We start from the raw sequence: 22188 nt of genomic DNA, 5'->3' as shown, positions 1-22188 counted from the left end.
TTTAATTTTCATTGCTAACAAGAACACTTTGTTCTCCTCATCACTCTTTTGGTAACTACAAACTTATCATCCAATGACAATTGTATCCTTGAAGTGATTTCAGATCTAGTCTCTGATCCCTTAGGCCAACCTCTTAATTTGGGCATCTTGAAATTATGCTAACATTGAGAAGGAGACTAAACAATTGAAATTTTTTGATGATGATCAAAAGAGCTCAAGGTATTTTGAGGATGTGATTCAGATTGTTCTCTGGTAACCTCAATCTCCCCCAAGTTTATTTCCTCATGCTGAGAAGCTAAACTTTCAACTAATTTTTGATATATATAATCCTCAACTCCTAAAGGATTATTAGTAGTGAAAGAATCCAATAATAGATCCATTTTATTAGCTTGGCATGTAGTCTCTTCAAGATCTAAAATCTTGCAGTTGTTAGCTTTCTTTGGGGCAACCTAGCTTTTCAAAAACTGAAATTTAGTAAGCAAACCATCAAGATCATAGGTCATCTGATTGCCTACATTGAATCCTTCTTCCTCTACTATCTCAAACATAATATTAGAAGCAATCGATGAAACAATTTGGTCTCCAATTTGATGTGTTTTCCATTCTGCATACTGATTCTTGATAACCAAATCCCTAGATTTATTTGGGACCAATGAAGACTCTATCTTTGATGGTTTAATTTGCAATACAGTTAGGTCCATGTTGTGTAGAGGAATTTTTATTGGCAGAGAGGCATAAAAATCCTTTGGTCTAGTAGAAAAGCCTTGAAAGAAATTCATAACAAATTTTAGACAAAGAGAAAGCTTAATTCCTATAGAGTTGTGCATGACCAAACTATTATGCTCATGTAGTGAATTCTTAGGAGCCATATCATCTTTTGGTAAAACTTTGTTCAAACATAATTTGGGGTCTGTACTATAATCTGAACATACTACCTGTACTTCTTGAATTGTATGCTGGCATTGAGTATTGAAGTGACCTAATCTTAATTGAAATTTTTGAACCATTTGCTCATCTTGAATTTTAAGAGGCTGATTCCATAGACCCCACTGAGACTTGATGGAAATGTGTGTGGAAAATGATTTCCCCATGTCTAAATGCAAGCAAACTCAAACATTCAAGAGTGGACTAATCATAGGGAATAAAATCATGCTTAAGAAAGATTCCCAATTTATTAGAAAGAATTTCAAGAATTTGGGGGTCCCGATACTCAAGAGGTAGTAATAGGAAAGAGATATAGAAAGGATAAAATGAGTATTAGCAAGCTAAGTTTTGAAATTAGGAGTCCAAACCATAGTGAAAAGACTCGACCCATAACAAAACCAACTTTTTTGCTTGTGAACCAAATCCCTAGATACCTTGGAATCAAATATAGATACAAAATATTAAGATTCCAGGTCAATATAAAAGATATCTTTAAGACCTAACCAAGAAGAAAAGGCCCATGCTCTCACATTAGAATAATTCAATAGATCAGATGAAAACTTACCTACCAAGGTAGATTGTTGAAGGAATCCAATCGAGTTTTGTAGCAAATGACTTGCAAGTGTAATTATCATTCAATTTGAAGATTGCACAGGAGACTGAAGTGGGTCAACTTCAAGGACTTGCTTCTTTCACCACACGTGTTGAGGTTTTTTTGGTTTGAAGGGAGCCCTAGGTGGGGCCTAAGCCAAACCTTCTAATGTCATGAGAACAAGATCTGACTGTGATTTTGAACCATCTATGCCATGTAAATTAGCTGATAGAGGAATGTCTTTTCCCTTCCCCAAGCACAAAACTTTAATTGTGGCCTTCAAATGAGAATATGTGATGTGGACTAGAGAACCAAGCAAGGTTCCACAAAAAATATCAAAAATAGGTTGTTTCTCATTGCGATGACACTTATTGTTACCATAAGAACCAATCTTCCAACCCTGATGTGAGTGGGACAAACCACTATTCCTTTGATCAACTTTGGAAGGAAAAACTTTTGGAAACTTTGAAATCTTTACATCCTTCCGAAATGATTTTTCAAATTGCAAATTTTGTGGATTGCATTTTGGATCTTGTTTTGACAACTCCCCCTTTTCAAATTTTGAATGTCCTTGCTAAGGTATCGATTTATCCTTACATTCTAGTTAACTTGTAATTTTTCCTTTCGCTTGATGATCATGGAAGTGAGGATTGAGAAAAAGGGGTTTTGCAAGCTAAACTACTACTCTCCCTCAAAAGAGTGATTTATCCCCCTTGGAAAGATGTATTTCCCAAAAATGGCACCTTTGAAATTGGAAATCATCATAAACATTCACAGCCAGTTCCACAATGGGCGTTGAGGAGAAAATACTTGCAAAGTCATTGTGAAGAGTCTGTGCACCCAACCTAGACCCTAATCCTTGTTCTACTCCTAAACTTGATCGATGTTGCATTCCTGCATCTTCACCTTCCTAAGCTCCTCTCATCACTCCCTTATAAATCTAAATAATATATTTTTTAAATTTTTGAGGCAAAGTCCACACCTATACCCTAGGCTAGCAGAGCAGGTATGTGGCACACAAGTCCCATAAGGGAAATTGGTCCAAAACCATTCTCCACTACAAAGGGGAGTCAAACCTATGACCTTAAGGAAGTAAACCTCAAGGCACAAACAACCTCACCTACAAGTGGCAACTAAAACTTTTAAGGGAAATTCCACACCTATACCCCAGGCCAGTGAAGTAGGTACATGACACATAAGTCTTGTAATGGAAACTAGCCCAACACCATTCTCCACTACGAAGGGGAGAAATTTTTTGAGGCAAAGTCCACACCTATACCTTGGGCCAGTGAAGCAGGTACATGGCACACAAGTCCCGTAAGGGAAACTGGCCCAAAGCCCTTCTCCAATATGAAGGGGTAGAATATAAAATTATTATTATAATAAATATAAAATTATAATTATAATAAAATGAAATTGAAAAATATGATAATAAATAATTAATTTTTAATATATATTATATATCAAGAGAAATATTTAAAATATTATATCTAAAAACATTCACATTAAAATATATTTATGTGATTTCAAAATCAAAACATAACTTATAGAGGTCATATTGAAATACTATAAATAATGTTAACAATAAAAACCAAACAATCATGGCCCTTCATCAGGTATGGGCTATATAATTCTAGTATAGTGATTTAGATTGGAGGTGAGGGATAATAGGAAGGATACATTGAAGGGGAGATAGCCAATGGATGGCAAGGAAGGAGTTGGTAGTCACACATGAAATATTAATCCCATTCAAAAGCTACATCTGATAGGAGAATAAGATTTATCTATGATGTATGGAGATTGAAAGGAAATCATAGGAATCTTATGATGAACACTGGATAGAGGAAGCACATAACTCTATTGGTCAAGAAATGGTAACGTCAAATATATATATATATATATACACACCTAGAATTGAAGCTCAATAATCAAAATCTACACATTGCAATGTTCAATTCATTATCAAAGAGTCATCAAAAGGGATTAGGATTGAAGACTTTCAATAATTGTAGCAGAATAGATATAAACAATGAGAGATGAACATAAAAGATCTATTAATAAGAGAATATAAAAAAATTGGACACTCAATAGATAAAGATAAAAAAGTTATAGATTAACATCAAAGTATTACTCATTGAGGCCACATTGGAGAAATAAGGTAGTATAGAGGAGTAGAAAAGAAATAGAAAATTGATCCCTACCAACAAACATTGGAAGTAAGAATTCATACTTGGAACTGACCTCAACTCAATCTAGGGACATAAAATTGTGGAGCGTAACTAATTAGTAATATATAGTATCAGGAGACATCCATCGATGCTGGTAGAGAAGCAAAGGATCAATAATGTCAATTCCTTCAAGTCATTATACCACAATACAAATCCAATCATCAATAGAAGTTACTAGGGGTGGTCAAACATCTAAGGGCATCGACGTCAGGAAGAAATTCATTAGCCAACTCAGTAATATAACCCACATCAACCAAAGGTTAATCAAATTCCAATAGTTACGGGTGTCCATCTCAAGCAATTATAAATTACCTTGCCAAATCAAAAAGCTACAAAGAAATCAATAAGCAAGGCAAGGGGTTGAGAAAAATCTTAAGATAACAATAAAAAGAAGAAGATGAGTAACAATTTTGTATAGAAAGAAATCATGGTTATATGTGCATTTGTATAGTAATCTTCCTATAGTACACAAAATTTGGGAAATATTTTGCCTTTGCAAATCATTATCCATGTCTCCCCCTATTGTAGAAACTTGCAATATCAATTATTAAATCAAGACGAGTAGTGTTAAGAAATTTACAAACCTCTAACATGGCAAAAGAAATAAAAAGAAGAAAAGTTTTCCTTGAAGCCACATCAATGAGCACAAATAGGCATGCACAGTGTTCCATAGGCATGAATTATATTTCTATTGTTAAAAGAAATTATCTTTGAAAATTGGCCAACTAATTCCACCCACATTCTTTGGAGGTGACAACTTGTAAGATTCCATGTCAGAGAGGTTAAAGGGGTTTTACACATTATTGAAAACTTAGTTACTCTATTTTGTTAGTTAAAAAAAAGGTCCGAGTAAAGTCATATGAAAATATTAAGTACCAAATTATTGTTAAATTTTACTATTATGGTCCACATGGAATATCATATAAAAGGAAACTCACAGTTGATAATGAAGGTTGAACAAGTTGTTGAGGTTGCTGTAGTTGAGGTTGATATTGTTGCTGGGTTTGTTGAAGTTGTGGTTGTTGTTGTGCATTGGACTGTTGCATCCGAGGTTGTGTTGTTGTTGGGATTACGACATTTGAGGTTTTTGCTATTGATGAGGTTGTTGTAGTTGTGCCTAAGGCTGAGGTTGTGACAGTTTCTTTTGTTTCTCAAATATTGTTAGCTCATCTGGCTTCTCCCACTGCCAATCAAAAATAAAAATGTCATAAGAAAATGAATTATAGGTAATTGAAGCATGACTACTGGTTGCAAGATAACATTAAAATTTTCAACCATAAGAAACTGTATCATATTTTTTTCAAAAGATAACATTTTAAACTGAAAAGAGTAGCCTCTACTAAGCAAGTTGCATAATGTGAATGTCTAACATTAATCAAAAAGTTTCAAGTGAAGCTAACAAGATTAAATAAAAAAATGTTTCTTAATACCTTGCTTTCACATGTCACACTATTATAATAATACTTGTATCCCTCTGGAGAAGTATGCACTGTCCAAACACAAGTCAGCGATGCAAAACTAGGGGCACTAACTGGTGCGACAATTGCAGTAGTCTTGGTTTCAACATACACAAGTGTGCTAGCAGAGCTAGTTCTCGCAATTCCTTGTGGTTGTGCTGAGAATTTTCATGGATTTATCAAAAAAATATAACAATGTTAATATTATACCATATTGACAATCCTAAATAAATCAACAACTAAGTCATAGATGCATTACTAAGTTGTTGCAGTCTAGCTTATTGTGTTGGAGCCACTTGATAATAACTATGAAAAATGAAAATCATGTGTTGGTGTTTTTAAATGCTATAGGTTTCAAATTACCCTAATGAGAACAAGATACATCTAGGGGCATCTACTCTATAGGTTTCAAATTACCCTAATGAGAACAAGATACATCTAGGGGCATCTACTTCCCATCCTTAACATATCATTTCAGACACCAGGCCAACTATAAGGCTAGATCCTTATGCTTCAGGCTCTACAAAACCTAGGTGGGTGGACCTTAGATTCAGTCTATATAGTACAAGTGCTAAACATATTCCTAAATCTATTAATAGTAGATGTAGCCCTTATTTTCTCCTATTGACTCATGCACTAACATAAATCTGCAATAACTAAATGAAAGACAATGCAATTCATAAGTTGAGTGAGGGCATTCTATTTTAGTTCTTCAACATGAAAGGGAAAGACATTTGATTAATGATATTGATTTTAGAAAAACATGATATGAACAACATAACCCTATGATCTTTCAAAATTATCAATGCCTTATCTATTGGGCAGCCATACAAACCCCTAACACACATCCCTAAAAGTCATTGATATATGTCATACATCAGGACTTCTTGATCTATCTATTCACCTTGATCTATCTATTTGCATCTTTCTGAACCTCATACTCGACCTATCCCTTCATGAGATCTACAATCCTATGATGATAAATCAAGCATTTACATAACTCCTTGAGTCATAAGCAAAATAAATCAACATATACAATCAAAAAATTGCAATTGAGTTTCATACTCATCATTTACCAAACACAAAATACCACAAAAAACATGAATGGGAGACAAGATATTAGAATTAAGACTAAATTGCTGCTGCCTTCTCTTTCATTTCTTTGAAATAAATATAATAAGATGCATGAAATTGAAATGCAAAACTATCTAACAAATCAAAATTATCTGTATTCTCATTTCTTGCTGTTCATTACAAGAGAAATTGATGAAGGCAATGGTATCATAGTCATGAAAACATATCAAGATCTGGAACCAACCCATTGGTTTCACATTAAAAAAATTGGAATCCCTACAAAGAATGAGAAAGAGAAAGATATAGAGGAGAGTGAATTCCTGGATCTATTGTGCATCTAACATGTGTCCACTTGGAAAATATCTCCTAGAAGTGATAAAGCATCTCTCTAATCTCTCTCTGCAATTGGTAAATCAAATCTTTTCATCATTCTGCCTCCCAAAAGCATAAAGATATCTTTGATACTTGATGGAATAATAATTGCTTTTGATGCCAAATCTGGAACCAAGGAAAATGTAAAAAATCAGTTAAAAATGACCTCTAGAAGCAAAGAAAACTTTTTAGAATTCATTTAGGCTTCAAAAAACTTCAATATTTTCCCTCTAACTAATTTTGATACTTAATGATGAAATTTGCCCGTTCTGCTGAGAATACCTCGAAAAATACAAATATGCTTATAGAGTGAACCGATGAATATCTATGCAAAATCTGACCTCATATTTAGAAAAATCATTTCCTTTTGGTTCCAACAATATATTAGAGTGCCTATTTCAGACAAAAATGCCCCTGTGGTGACCATTTCAATTTTCAGGCTCCCAACCATGAACTGTCAGTTTAAATGGATGAAATTGAAAAATTTAAAATATTTCTATAGTGTAAACTATAGAGAATCATTTTTAATTTTTTTTTTTTCCAAATTCTGAGGTTGAACGCTTAAAATTGAAAAAGACATTATTTTAAATTTCCCTTGTATCTCCCATCACCACCCAAGTAGTGCCATGTGTCAATTAGTGATAGGCCAACTATATCAGGCGAGTCCCACAACCTTTACAACTTTTCACCAATTTTTTGGATTTTTTGGGAGGTTGCCATGGTGCTTGCTAGAAAACTTTCCATTTTTTGGTGCCAACATGGTGACCACCAGAATTTGACCCTTTTTCGGTGAGCTCCTTCCTTGTCCATTCAAACACTGCCACTTCACAGATTCTGGTTCATCCTCCTCAACTGCTAGCTGGGTCCACACCTCTCATTGGATTTTTGGTTTTCTGGGAGGTCACCATGGTGCTTGCTAGAAAACCTCTTGCTTTTCGGTGGTGACATGGTGACCACCAGAATCTTCAACTTTTCCAGTACCTCCTGGTCATGTTGACATTATCCTGATGTCATCATCTTCAATTGCATGTTTTTGATAAAAAATTTGGTCTTCTTTCCTCTAGCTAGGACCCAAGCACAAGTTTGAGGCTTCTCAAAAGGGCAATGTCTTTAAGATAGTTTTCTATTGAGTGATCATGTAGTATTTAAATAAAAAAAAGAATGTCTACACTATGAATGTGGTACAAAGTTCTTTCATTACCTTTCCTCTTTAAACTACCACTGTTCCTTCTCTCTGGCAGCCTACTTCCAGTCTTTCAATGCCAGCCTTATCTCCTCGTCCAGATGAAGGGTTCCTCAAAGAAAATCTTAAGCTTGTCCTCATAGTTTGGAAGTTTATCAAGGAAGCAAGCGATCATGTTTGAGTAATTGTAGCCCCTCTCTTGACAGATCTATTACAACTCTTCATAGGTATCGAAACTATCACCCTCCAAGTGCTAGTACAGAACTCCCAAATTTGCTAGCTTCTCTAGCGAAATGTATTCTTTTGGTTCATAGTGATGGGGCTGCTATTGATCTTCACCTTCATGAATATCCTTCATGTACCATGCTTCCATTCACAAAAGCCTCCAAATAAACACAATCTATCTTTCTTTCTCCACTACACCACAAGTAATCGAGGATTGTTTATTGTTATTACAGCCTGACCACTTCCCCCTTTTATTCCTCCACTTGATAGGCACTAGAAATTTTGTACCTAGCACAAATCCATAGTCAATGTCATTTGAATGCTTCAATCAAAAAAAGGGAGCCACTGCATCTCCAGATGAATTGGCATGACTTTTCATTTCACCAAATTGCATGATAGGCATACTTTCCAGAGTACTTCTCTACACATTTGAAATGGTTTGGGATTCCTTGTAAGAAGCTCCCTAGAAAAGTTTGTGTAACAACAATAAGAAAAAAATTTCCATAGAATGTTTCATCGCTAGAGTCCTACATTTTGGAAACTACACAAGGCGGCTCCTCTCCTTGCACACTGTCTTAGGCTCTTCCAAAGGCAGCTTCCTCCAGTCCAAGTTCCTACTGCCCCCTCTTCACATACTTGCTACCTTTGACGTGGGCTTCCTTCAAATGACTTCTTCTATCTTAGCCATGGATGGCTTTCACAATATTGCTGAAAAATATTGCCATCCACTCTGACCTCCACCACCAAAATTTAAACTATCCATAACCTATGCAAAATCATGACACGTAGGTAGATGATATGAACCAACATGAAGATTAGATTTTTTTCACAGATATAGGGGAATACCCTAGCTTTTTCAAGCCATTCCCACCATAGGAGAAGAGCATGGCGTGTTACAGTTGCTCTGAAGCCTTGATTTCTAGCTGTATTACTTTGTCTACTTCTATGGAGGAACTGCTGGGCTTGTTTTCATCAATAATCTGGGTTAGATAAGTCAATCACTGGGATATTCCAAAACCCCAAAATTGGTTTCCCTTGTTTGAGGATAAGAAAGTATCCTGTCATCAATGCCATTTTCATTAAGGTCCGAGTCTAAACTAGCATTATCACATTCTTTCAAGATTATGAAGCCTAAAAATTTATTGGATGAATCACCATTATGCTCTCCATCAACCAAAGATCCTTCATGAGAATCAATATAAGAATCATCAACGTTGCACTCAAATGTAAAGTGAACATCCTTTGCTATTGCCTTATGGTTAAATAAATCTACCAAAGGCACCATGCCAAAACCAAGATAATCATCAACTTCAAAGGCATGTGATTCAACAAGTGTTTTGGCTGCAAAGTATTGTTTAATAGAAAACCAATCTCTTGGAAAGTTAGATGGAAATGAAGCAATAAGGGGGCAATCGACTCCTTCCAATCTTCTCTAAGAAATTGCATATCTTCCTTCACTAACTTGTAGACAATTTAGAGTAAGCTCCAATTTTGGCATGCAATTATAATCCTTTATAAAATACTTAAGCAATTGGCCATTATCTCTGGCCTTCATTTTTCCTCCATCATGTGGTACCACAACCCTCAAAAGGGAGAGCATGGACTCCCACTGGTTCTAATTAATTTAGTCTCCCACATAAACTAGTCTTTTGTTTCTCAAAATTTCCAACATTGGTGAGGCATTAAACCTGGAGTGGAAATATTTTGAACAATAGGCACTATTATTTGCTTGATAGTATTAGATCCTAATTTCCTTTCTTGCGCAATTTCTTTTTCTATCTCATTTGTTGAAATTCTACTGAGATTAAAGGCATTAGATATAGAAGTTATGCAAGTCGGAAAAAATTTGCAATGAATCCCAATTGACCTATCCTATTTGCATATTGAGCTATGCATATTCCAACTAAAGCATTCAAATATCAACATCTTTTAGAACACCTTCATTTTCCAATATCTTATCAGTCTGATGCGATTAGTCGAGCCCCAAAGCAGGTTCGGCTAAATTGTTTTTCATTTTCAAATGACTGTAGTGCCAAACTAATCCATAGAACATCTGATATTGATTTGAAAAAAATTTGACCACTGAAGAATCATTTAAAATTTATTTTATCATTAATCTGCAAACTATCTATTTAGTGCCAAAAGGTCCTTTGACTGCCCTTAAAAATTGACAAAAACACCTGACTGAGCTCTGAAATCAAACAAATTGATTCTTTGTTTTACATACTCTTATCCTATTAAATCTTGTGTCATGATGAATTATTTGTCAAAAGATATTGATCGACAAAGTTGCCCTCTTAGAATTGCTTGCAAGAAAACATGTCTGAAAACAATAAATCATGTTTGGAATCGACTCTGAGAATAGTGCAGATTGACACTTGGGGGAACTAAAACTAGGGAGTTGGTTCACTGTCATGAGAACAACATAATCTGGGATTTGGGCTCATGACGAATAACTGGGCACAAATGGCAAGTGGTCAAAGTAGGGTACTTGAATTTGCAAACTGGAGGCAATGTTAGAAAAGTGATTTTTTACAAATGGAATGGACCTGGGAAAAAGAATAGATGGATTCGTTAAGATTTGAAAATTGGTGCACTTAAAGTATTTTTAGAGTAGAACATGTTGGTACAATCCATCTGATATCACTTATTAGGGATTTTGAGATATGACATCACAAACAAGGGTACTGATAAATCTGCCTTTCTTGACACCAGTAAAAAGTTACAAGTTACATTTGGAATTGCGTTAAAAAACTGATCAAATGGATTTTTCATAAGCTTAAAATTGAAACATAGCAAGTTTTTGACCTCTAAAATGCAATAAAAAAGGAACTTTCTCAATTTAGTCAACTGGGTCAAAGTTATAACAAGTCAAACAGGGCCTCCTAGATTTCTGAACAATTCACATCAGCTTGAAATCAGTAAATGACCAACTTTGAGGGATTCAAAACCTAGCCAAACAGATTTGAAATGACTCAAAATATGAGACATAGGTTCTATGGTATGGAAACTAAACACTCCCAAAGTGGTGAGTCATTAAACATTACTGGGTATAAGATATTTAATTGCAAACATAGCTTCCTGTTGCTATTTGACACACGGGCAAAAATGCAGATTTGGAAATTGTTCAAAATGGGACTTCATGAAATGGCTTAGAATGTCAATTTATCTTCATGGAACATAAATATGTAATAAATGCAAGGTGATAGAAAAACTAAACACCTCTTAGGCCTCACAAGTACAACCAGGTACACTTGCACCCAAAAGCGCTTAAGGGCTTGATTTTTTCAATGGTACTCAAAATTAGGGCTTCAATTTTGAGTCCCAATAGTGGCTCTATTTGAGGATGTAGGTCCCTTGTGGGCATGGAAAGGATTTAGATCTCTAGGAGAAACAAACCACACACTTGATAGCAAAATCTTCTCTCGAACAACTTTATTGAAAGCAAGAAACAAGTACTCCTATTATGTACAAACGATGACCCTGGGCCACCAAACTTCAACAAAAACTTTTGCCTCTATCATAAATTTGATTTTCATCTAAATGTGCATAAAATATGCTAGAAATATTATTCATATCAGTCTCACCAATTAGGTTAGCACTATGAATCAATTCACTTGGCTAAACTGAATCTACATCTTCACTTTCATAATGCATACAAAAACTAGATTCATTCTCAACCACTTGCTCATTATGAAAGTACTGATTAGCATGCTCAAAAATATTAGACTCAAGCTAAAATTTCTCTTCATCAAATGAATCATGCATGCTATCAGTTTTGAATATGAAAGCTTCATACTCAACTTGGAGAAGGGATCACACATACCTTGAAATTGTGTACCCTTATGCATAACCCAAGAATATTCACATGAGCAATTAGATTTGTACTCACACATGTCATCGATGTCAACATCTAAAACTAATCTAAAATCTTCAAATGGTTGTTTCAAATCAAAAAATTAATTAGTCATCAGGTTAGAGTATTCATCACAAAGCTTAGTACAAGGTGCATGCTGATTTAGTCTAGAAGAAGAAGAATCTAATCTCTTACAAAAATAAGACAATATGTCACAATCAAATTCATCCTCAACTAAATTTGAACATTTCATGTGCTCTTCAAAAAGTGGATTGAAAACTCCATGCAAAGCTCCTTTGTGAATATTTTTACAAAAGATGGGTTGATCATCACCAAAATCTTCATCATATAAAGCATTAGTATACACTTTAAACTTACTACCCATTTCATCTTCATGGAGACTCTTGGCATATGAAGAAAAATCAAAACTAGATGAAGACTCACCATCCAATCCATCAATGAAGCATGTAGAATATAAATCAATGTTATTTTAATTGTATTCATTAAGGTGATTCAAATGTCTTGCAAACCAATCATCTTTAGGTGCTAATGCATTAACCTCATAATCATTTGTATACTATGGGTTACTAATACATATGTCTTCAAGACATTCATCTACACAATTAGGTAATCCGTCCTTATAGATAATCTTGGTCTTCATATTGTGTAGACAATTCTTCTTCACAACTTTCAACCTCCAGCTGATTTACATAACTCTGAAATGGAACTTTATTTTTAGATTTATAAAAAGAACTCATACCTTTACTTTCGTAAGAGTATTCACTTTCGTCATTGCTTTCTTCTTCCCAATTTGCATTAGATTCACATGAAGATGAACATATACTACCACTGTCCTCATCTTGACTCAAGCAACCACTCTCATCATTATCTTCACATGATGCTTCTTCATAACATACCAGATCAACAACTTCACTTTCATCACTCGAAAGATCACTTCCAGCTTCTCCATCCTCATATTGAGATGAACATCTTTCAACTTCATGATCAATTATGTTTTTAGGATAATGAAAATCATCAATGGAAGAATGAATAACTGAATTTATATCTTGTATGTATACTTTGTCAAATGAATCAACTCTATCATCTACTATTGTGATACTATAAACATATGCATTCAAATCATCAAGGACAGACTCAGATCCTTTTGGCAATAGTGAGTCTTCAGCTACACATGTCTTTAATTCTGAATTTTCAACAAAATTATTTACAACATTAGTAGTACCTATTTGCTGATCTAAAATTAAACACTCTTTATGAAATTGATTCTTCCTTTGAACATCATCTTTCTAGCAAACGTTCCTAGAGAAGTGAATCCTATTTAACTCATACTTTATGTTGTTTCCAATCTTTATTGTTTTCATGAACACCTAATGCAAAGTCTTAGGTTCTTTATCTCTTAATAGATAACTCATATTTTTATCAAATGTGTCAAGATAAACCACTAAACACACTTGATCATCTAGCTTACACCTTTTAGGAATCTCATTTAAAACCTTTGCAAATCTGATATCAAATTCAGGAACTAATTTATCATTCCTGATTTGGATTTTCAAGAACTTGTCAAAATAATCATAGATGCTTACTCTTTCCCTGAACAACTTCATGAAGGCTGAAAGTAATACATCCCAAGATGAAATTGAACATGGTGGTAGAAAGGAAAACCAATCCCTAGCATTACCTTCTAAAGTTTGAGCAAATAATTTCATATGAACATCTTCATGAGCAATCTCAAAATCACCAATCAAATCATTGAACATCTAAACATGATGACTGGCTAAATTTTCATGGTTCCCACCAAATTTAGGAAAATACTTTTTGAAATTATATGGCATAGGGTTTGGAAAACCATGAATGCCATTGAATTTTAATGGCATATATCTCTTGGCAGAAATAGATCTAGAATTCTTATAGACGAGCTGCATACTAGGTGAGAAGAAATTTGTCATTCTTACAAACTTAAAACTCATTCACCATAATTACTTTCAAAATTCATTACTTGCAATAGATCTAGAATTCTTATAGACGAGCTGCATACTAGGTGAGAAAAAATTTGTCATTCTTACAAACTTAAAACTCATTCACCATAATTACTTTCAAAATTCATTACTTGCAATAGATCTGAAATTATTTCTACCAATTCAAACTCTGAACATACTTCAAAATATGACAACACTTAATGAATCTATCTTTCAAAAAGTATGTTGAGATGTACCAAACCAATCTCCTACTCAGTGCTGAAATTACCACTTGATAGAGAATACTTTTGTATACCACTTTCTTTCATGACAAAAACAACATCATGAAAATAAAATACCTCAAGTGTTGATGCTAAAAACATTGATCTGTAGATTGGCATAGGTGCTGATTTCAGTTCTTCACACCACTGATCAAATCCTTGTAGAGCCACCATCTCCTTGAGGAGAACAAAATGAAAACATTGCTATGATTCATTTTAACATTCAAATTTCTTATGACAACAGATCAAACAAAACACTTCAAAAAGTATCAGTCAAGAATTCATATATTCTCTTTTCTTTCTTACAACTTATCATAACTTTTAGATCTACACAATTTAGTTGAAAGGTCCTAAAAACATTTATATATAACCAATCTAAACTGGCACAAAGATCCTTTAGAGATTTTCCACTCACAATTGTGAGAAAGATTTTAAAAACATGATTTATAACATCACATATTTGAACAAAAAATTTCAACTTATGGAACTTTGCAAATCCCTAAACACTTAGAAGAGAGAAAATATCTTTGAACAATTTTGACTCTAAAATTACAATAGCACCTTGAAAACCAAAACCGACTGAATTAATTGAAAATAAAAACTAGTAGCAATACAATTTGCATTCAACCTTGGAAGTTATTTCCGTTCTGAACAAAGCATCACTGGGATGCATGATTTTTGAGTAAGAAAACTGGAAAACACATCAAAGATTTTACTATTGCAACTCTTTCCATGCACTTGTCCTATTGTATTGAATCTCCTTTTCAAATTCTCAAGGTTTGTCTACCATTCAGATTCAATACAGTCCCTAGTAGAGTAACCATTTTGTTGGTGACTCAGATGGGCAAAACCATACTGAAAATAGGACTAAGATATTCAATTCACACCAGAGGTTCTTGTCCTTTTAACAAGGTGTATTGCCATCTTATCTCCCCAATAGAGTCGCCATTTATTTGGTATTTTGAAACACTATAGGTTTCAAATTACCCCGATGAGAACAAGATACATCTAGGGATAGCTACTTCCCATCTTTAACATATCATTTTAGACACTGGGCCAACTATAAGGCTAGACCCTTCTTCTACTTCAGGGTCTGCAAAACCTAGGCGGGTGGACCTCAGATTCAATTTATATGGTACTAGTACTAAACATATTCATGAATCTATTAATAGCAGACATAGCCCTTATTTTCTCCTATTAACTCATGCAATAACATAAATATGCAATAGGTAAATGCAAGAAAATGTAATTCATAAGATGAGTGAGGGCATTCTATTTTAGTTTTTCAACATGAAAGGGAAAGACATTTGATTAATGATGTTGATTTCAACAAAACATGATATAAACAACATAACCCTATAATCCTTAGAAATGATCAATGACTTATCTATTGGGTAGCCATACAAACCCCTAACACACATCCCTGAAAGTCATTGATATATGCCATACATTAGGACCTCCTAATCTATCTATTCACCTTGTGAACAGACATCTGCATCTTTGTGAACCTCATACTCATCCTATCCCTTCATGAGATCTGCAATCCTATGATGATAAATCAAGCATTTACATAACTCCTTGAGTCATTAGGAAAATAGATCAACATATACAATCAATAGATTGTAATTGAGTTTCATACTCTTTGTTTACAAAACACAAAAGACCACAAACAACATAAATGAGAGGCAAGATATCAGAATGAAGACTAAATTGCTGCTACCTTTTCATTCATTTCTTTGAAACAAATACAATATGATGCATGAAATTGAAATGCAAAACTATCTAATGGATCAGAATTATCTGTATTCTCATTTCTCACTGTTCATTACAAGAGAAATTGCTGAATGAAATGGTATCACAGTCATGAGAACATATCAAGAACTGGAACTAACCCATTGATTTCATAGTGAAAAAATTGGAACCCCTACAAAGAATGAGAAAGAGAAAGATATAGAGGAGAGTGAATTCTTGGATCTGTTGTGCATCTGACATGTGTCCACTTGGCAAAAATCTCCTAGAAGTGACAAATCATCTCTCTAATCTCTCTTTGCAACTGGTAGATCAAATCTTTTCATCATTCTGCCTCCCAAAAGCATAAACATATCTCTGATACTTGGCAGAACAATAATTGCTTTTGACAGACAAATTTGGAATCAAGGCAAAGGTAAAAAATCAGTAAAAAATGATCTCTAGAAGCCAAGAAAACTTTTCAAAATTCATTTAGGCTTCAAAAAACTTCAATATTTTCCCTACAACTGATTTTGATACTTAATGATGAAATCTACTCGTTCTGCTGAGAATGCCCCGAAAAATACAAATTTTCTTGTAGAGTGAACTGGTGAATATCTATGCAAAATATGACCTCATATTAGGAAAATTCATTTCCTCTTGGTTCAAATGGTATATTGGAGTGCCTATTTCAGACAAAAAATGCCCCTGTGGTGGCCATTTGAAGTTTTAGGCTCCCAACCATGAATTGTCAGTCTAAATGGATGAAATTGAAAATATTTCTATATTGTAAACTATACAAAATCATTTAATTTAATTTTTTTTTTCCAAATTCTTAGGTTGAACACTTAGAATTGAAAAAGACATTATTTTAAATTTCTCTTGTATCTCCCATCACCACCCAAGTAGTGCCACGTGTTAATCAATGATAGGCCAACTGTACCCAGGCGGGCTACACAGTCTTTAAAAATTTTCACTCTATTTCTAGATTTTTTCGGAGGTTACCATAGTGCTTGCTGGAAAACCTCCTATTTTTTGGTGGCAACATGGTGACCACCAAAATTTGGCCCTTTTTCGACAAGCTCCTTCCTTGTCCATTCAAATGCTACCACTTGGAAGATTCTGGTTCATCCTCCTCAATTTTCAGTTGGGTCCACACTTCTCACTAGATTTGTGGTTTTTCAAGAGGTCTCCATGACAATTTCTAGAAAACCTCCCATTTTCTAGTGGTGACATGGCGACCATCAAAATCTTCAACTTTTTTGGCACCTCGTGGTCATGCTGACATTATGTTGATGTCACCATCTTGAGTCACATGTTTTTGGTCAAAAATTTCATCTTCTTTCCTCCAGCTGGGACCCACGCACAAGTTTGAGGCTTCTCAAATGGGCAATGTCTTTAAGACAATTTTCTATTGAGTGATCATGTAGTATTTAAATAACAAAAAGAACATCCACACTGTGAATGTGGTACAAAGTTCTTTCATTACCTTTCCTCTTTAAACTGCTACTGTTCCTTCTCTGTGGTGGCCTACTTCCAATCTTTCAATGCTAGCCTTATCTCCTCGTCTAGATGAAGGTGTTCCTCAAAGAAAATCTTGAGCATGTCCTCATAGTTTGGAAGTTTATCAAGGAAGCGAGTGATCATGTCTGAGTAATTGTAGCCCCTCTCTTGACGGATCCGTTATAACTCTTCATAGGTATCGAAACTATCACACTCCAAGTGCCAGTACATAACTCCCAAATCTGCTAGCTTCTCTAGTGAAATCTATTCTTTTGATTCATAATGATGAAGTTGCCATTGATCTTCACCTTCATGAATATTCTTCATGTATCATGCTTCCATTCCCAAAAGCCTCCAAATGAACACAATCTATCTTTCATTCTCCATTGCACCACAAGTATTTAAGGATTGTTTATCATTATTATATCTTGACCACTTCCCCCTTTTATTCCTTCACTTGATAGGCATTAGAAATTTTGTACCTAGTGAAAATCCATAGTCAATGCCATTTGAATTCTTCAATCACAAAAAGGAAGCCGCTGCATCTCCAGATGAACCATCATGACTTTTCATTTCACCAAATTGAATGACAGGCATGCTTTCCAAAGTACTTCTTTACATCTCTGAAATGGTTCAAGATTCCTTGTAGGAAGGTCCCTAGAAAAGTCTGTGTACCATCAATACGAAATTTTTTTCCACAAAATGTTTCTTTGTTAGAGACCTGCATTTTGGAAACTACACAAGGCGACTCCTCTCCTTGTACACTGACACAGTCTCTTCCAAAGGCAACTTCCTCTAGTCCAAGTTCTTGCCACTCCGTCTTTGCATACCTACTATCTAGCCAATATAATACCTTTTTAGCTTCAAGATTAGACCTCCTTCACTACCAAAGTACTATGCTGATCTCCATTAAATGTCAATTCGGAAGTGTGAACTTGAGATGATGTCTGCAAAGTATATGCTCTAATTTCCACTAAAAGCCACTACTACTTTGAATGCAAATACTACTAAGGAAATATATTTTACCAATATAAAAGATAATTAACAAATGCTTAGAAAGAGATCCTAACTACTTAATCATTCATCTATGCACCTATTGTTGCAGGAATAGTAACTGGTTCAGTTTCTAGTGGCTGTAGGAACAACAATTTTACACTTAACTTAGGAAGCTAAACAACTTCTGAAACTGAATTACTCCTAATGACTAAAATAAACTCCACCTTCTGTGTGGCCCCCCATAGAAGAATGAAGGAAAGATAAGTTCAGATAAAAGTGTAAGAACTCAACAAAATCATATATTCATTCAAACATGCAGTGGTACACAGATTTGAAAAAAACTAGATAACTAGCAATCTATCCTTCTATTATTCTCCTATCTTCTCTCTTGACCTTTCAAATACATACATGGTCTTATTTAAAGAGAAGGAATAACAAATTCCTAAATTTTAACTTCCTCATGAAGGATAGTCTGTTACAACATGCAAAAGCATTAACTATTCCCTTGAATTCTCATAAATATAGAGCACAACGGATGCAAGATTTGCTCCTCTTTCTGACTAAACCATCCTCCAGGAATCCAGGTATCCATAATAGCTCCATGCATTTTTAACTAACTACTTCAATGCTTACTTTCCCGCTCATTTTCTTTACTAAGTCCCACTTATCATCCATGAAAATAGGTCCCTTCTGGTTTTTGCCGCTGAGTCTCATTAACACCAACGCTTCCTCAACGCAAGCCTTTCATGGTCATTCAGTTGATTCTCACCCGACTTAGATTCCTGCAGACATCAATGATACATACAAAAATTTTGACAACATCTATTCATATTTATTAATTTATAAGAAAAGTATTAATTATTCCACTAACAGTTCTGCAATCTTTTTGGTTGTAGGAAAACCTACCCATGTTAAGCATACATGAAGAAAGACTTAACAAAATGAACCCTTTTTAAACATAATATCAACTATCATTTTCATGCTGCAAGTTCACACTTTATACATTAAAAGGTTCAAAATACTAGGCTTAAAAGATGATAAGTTTCAACAAGATATAGACAAATGTTCATAAAAAGGGTAAAAAGTCATCTATTGTTTTGTGCCATCATTTATCCCCCCCCACCCTAATGCTGGTCCCTTTAGCATTCACAAGTTCCTGATCCACATCCACATCCTGAGGTCACTGGGAACCTTCTTTCTTGATTCGTGAGCCCTATAGTTGAAGTACCCATGGCTCTGTTTCAATCTTTCCCATTTTTGTTCCTCATGGTTCAGGTTGTAATTAGAAAATGATTCAGAATTTCCAAGCATGGGATGTAGCAGAATAGGTGGTTGAAAGTGAAGAGGAACCCAATAACTTTTCTTATTCCTAGCCATTGTCACATACCTAGGCATTCTGTAAGTGGCCAATTCCAAGTTCTGAGGTGAGTGTAACTCCCTTGTCTTTAGATCTTCTAATAAATGAATCCACCTATGAGTAGAAGCTCTTATGGCTTCAGGAGCAATGGTAGAACAATGCTGTTCCCAATCTAGGAATGCCTATTCTTGAATGGGATGAATTTTAGCAGTACCGCTTGGGTTATTGTTAATGGAGAGCCAGTCAGAAAACTCTACGAGTATTTTGCACCTCAGTACTAATGTATAACAGTTCCAACATTACCTTTTCCTTGTATGGAGCAACCTGACTTTCTTGATTGATTTCATTTTGCATCCACGACATAATGGCTCTAAACTACACATCTCTCACATACAACAGTGAATTCCAATCTTTGTTATCTGGTACTGCAAGATTATGGACGTACAATTCACAAAGAAGATTTTGGAGAGCCATTGGAACTGATTTAAATGCTGCATAAAATTCTTAGGGTGTGTTCAAGGAAGGATTCAACCCCTAAATAACCCTAGATAGTTGAAAATTGACCATTTGCTCTTTTAAAAATAATGTATAAATAGGAGACGACAATCTACAACTTAGAAGTTTTGGAATGAGCTCTGTTACCTTAGTAACATGTTGCTGCAGGACCTTAATTTCATTATCTTTGTCTTCAATTTGCCATGCTTGTTCTTTAATGGTTTTGAGCAATTGTTTCCTGTCTAGATCCCAATTTTCTTTTTCCCACTAAAATTGCTGATAAACATTAAAGATGGCTGATAGTGGAGTGAAAATATTAGGTGGCGAATGACGCCAAACAACCAGATGATTGTCATCGTGACTAGTGGAAGGATTGACACTTGGTCTAGCAACATTGCTGTCATCCTCAGGTGGTTGATGAGCAACATGACTGTCAATTCTTTCTTGTGGCACAACGGCTACAAGGGAAGACACAATAGCTAATTTAACTTGGAATGTTTCTATAATTTCTTGAACTATTTCCTGAGTAGTCGACGCGTATTCTTCTGAAGGTAAATTATCATTTTCCTCCATTCGTTGCTCAAACCTAGACACTGTTCTTTTCGAGGAATCTGTATCACTACCAATATTGATAGGACTAACTAGTCTTTGGGGAATTTCCTCAAGATCACTATCATGTTCAGGAGTAGGTTCTATGTGCTCTAGTGACTGTGTAGGTGTAGGTACTAGAGTTTCAACATCAATAGGTGTTATAGGAGGCTCAACAGGTGGCACAGGAGGTTTAGTTCTCAAATTTACCCCAAACATTCTGGTGACTCATCGTGGAGTAGAAATTGGGATAGAAATTAGTTTCTTGCCCTTATCGACAGCTTTCCCCTTTTTAGAATTAAGTGCAATTTTGTGTGATAGGGGAGATACCTCCTTTGAACTTTCTTCTACAGTAGCTATGCGAGCCTTCCTCTTTTTGGAGGTAGAGGCATTCGTGGGAGGAACTTTCCTTTTCACAATTTTTGGTTGGGATGTAGAAGCCAAAGCTTTTGAAGCTGTTTTATATACCACTTTCCTAACTCCTACAATAGTCTTCTCACATGTCCCCATTCCTTGCCCTCTAGGCCCACTACTCTGAGGTCCCATTGGTTTTAATTTAACAAAATCCTCTCATGCCTAGTCAATTCCTTTTAAACTATGGCCCTAATTAAACAATGGTGGGACACTGACTGGGCTTTTCCTTGCTGGACATACGAAGCTTGTCTTTTAACAATATTTTAGAGAAAGCTTGGAAGGTTCACAAGGTGATCACCATGTTGTAACCCAATTAAAATTTTAAAATGCACAACATGCAGATAAGAGTGTCTTCCTTCACAAGTAAAATACCTTATAATGAATTCAGCAGGCTGGATAAATTGTAGAGGGAGAGACAACTGCAAAGTACCTTGCTTTTTATTCTCCTCCAGTTGAGGGTCTCCATGCACTGAGAATTGTTCTTTTTCTATCAGCACGTCCATGTCTTCCATCCATCGTTCCCCATTTGTGGGTAACCCAATGACTTCTACAACCACTTCTTCGATGAATTCTATGTGAATTCCTTTCACAGTAGCATACCCATCCCTCAACGTGTTGTGAAAATGAAGTACAATTTCCTGGTCAAATTGCTTCAAACTGAGACAATATGCCAGCCAGCCTCATTGTTGAAATAGATTGCATGATGTAGGGCTCACCAACAAAACTCTATGGTCTGCTGGTTCATGTTGTTGAGGTTCTCCACCCATTTAAAAAAAAAAAACTACTGCCACTTTATTGAAAGGAATTGAAAATGACTGAACGTGGGGGTGGAGGTTGCTACAGGGTTTCAACAATGGCTACAATGGTGTTTGAAAATAAAACAATAGTCTTAAAACACACTTTTCAAACATCACATCACATCTCCTTCAGTACTGCATG

The 22188-nt window shown here is 35.1% G+C and overlaps 1 pseudogene; it reads right to left on the bottom strand.

Moving 5' to 3' along the window:
• Positions 1 to 4643: 4643 nt before the first annotated feature.
• The window catches only part of LOC149530387 (uncharacterized), a 161742-nt pseudogene continuing 144197 nt past the window's right edge, over positions 4644 to 22188 (bottom strand).

The sequence above is a fragment of the Cupressus sempervirens genome, chromosome 11 (assembly GCF_028749045.1).
Source record: "Cupressus sempervirens isolate cs-2001-9-10 chromosome 11, ASM2874904v1, whole genome shotgun sequence".
NCBI lineage: Eukaryota > Viridiplantae > Streptophyta > Pinopsida > Cupressales > Cupressaceae > Cupressus > Cupressus sempervirens.
The sequence above is the reverse complement of the archived record's forward strand: the minus strand, read 5'-3'. Positions and strand labels throughout refer to the sequence as shown.